Source organism: Austrofundulus limnaeus, unplaced genomic scaffold, assembly GCF_001266775.1.
Source record: "Austrofundulus limnaeus strain Quisiro unplaced genomic scaffold, Austrofundulus_limnaeus-1.0 Scaffold499, whole genome shotgun sequence".
Lineage (NCBI taxonomy): Eukaryota > Metazoa > Chordata > Actinopteri > Cyprinodontiformes > Rivulidae > Austrofundulus > Austrofundulus limnaeus.
The window spans coordinates 227,509-228,829 of record NW_013952901.1 but is presented as its reverse complement, the minus strand read 5'-3'; positions in this window follow the sequence as shown (position 1 = coordinate 228,829).

The following is a 1,321-nucleotide window of genomic DNA, read 5'->3' as shown; positions in this document are numbered from 1 at the left end:
TCAAATTAAGTCAAAAATTTCTGCCAATGGAGTAAGAAATTTTTACTTGGTAAGATTCTTGAAATACTTGATTTGACTCAAATTTTTCTTATTTCAAGAATCTTACCAAATACAATATTCTTACTCCATTGGCAGAAAATTTTGACTTAATTTGAGGCAAATTTTCAAGCTAACAAGGCAAATAATCTTACACATTCTGAAAACAAGATTATTATTCTTACACAATCAGTTCTTGTTTAGTAAATCAGTTTCAAAACAAGATCAAAAGACTTTTTGGCTGGACATAAGATTTTAAAACTTGGTAAGATGGACAGTTTCTGCAGTGAACCTGCCAAGACCAATAATGTAGGATAAATACTGCTAACCCCAACCTAAACTCAATTCATACCTTAGTCTTAAACCTAACCCCAAATCCAAATATGGCCTTCCACAATATTACGACCAGTCATTGGTCCCCAAAAAGACTACTGGTCCTGACAAGGCAGGTGTTTWTACCAGAAATGATGTTAAAAAGGTAAAACCATGTACACAACACACAAACTGTTAAGAATATCCATCAGCAGATTTTCTAAACGGGCTGAAAAGTGTAGTTTTGTGATTATTTTCAGACTAAAAAGAGGAAAGTTTGTACTTTTCTAAAAAGCTCTAAACTTGTTTTTGAGACACAAAGCAGCTCTCAGTTCTATTTAGCTCCTCTGTAAATATGTTTGTTCTATAACTCTAGCTTGATGATCACTCCAGATTTACTGTACTTATAGCTGCTCTATTTTGGGTCTCAGGCGGAAAGTGACTGAACATTATGAGCAACATGGAGTCTGGGTTTCTACATCTAAATATTTTGTTTAAAAACTAGAGAATATACTATAGGTAATTTGTGGTTTCTGCAAACATGGATTAATGTTTTAATCTAACGATACTTGGTGTTGCCTCCTCTGAGTTCCAATTTATCTGAATATTCTCAGAGAATACACTGTTTGATACGCTTAGTGCTATACAAGATGATGAAGTTACTGTAACACAGACTGATGTGTTTTTCAGTCTAAACAGATAATACAATGAAATGCTTACAAAGTTTAAGAAAAAAACAAACATTTAGCTGCATGAAGCACTTTTCTTGCATTTTTAAAAAGTAAATTAGAGGCAAGCATCCAGCAATGAACCGGTGAAACAACCACAGTTAGTCTTCATTATCTCACATTTTACAAAGAAATCAATTAGAATCTTTGATTAATATGTTGTTTGCCTTCATGTTTACAGCATCTTGGCATCAGTCTTGTGTACCTGCCTTTAGCAAAATCTATTTATATCTGAACACGCTTCA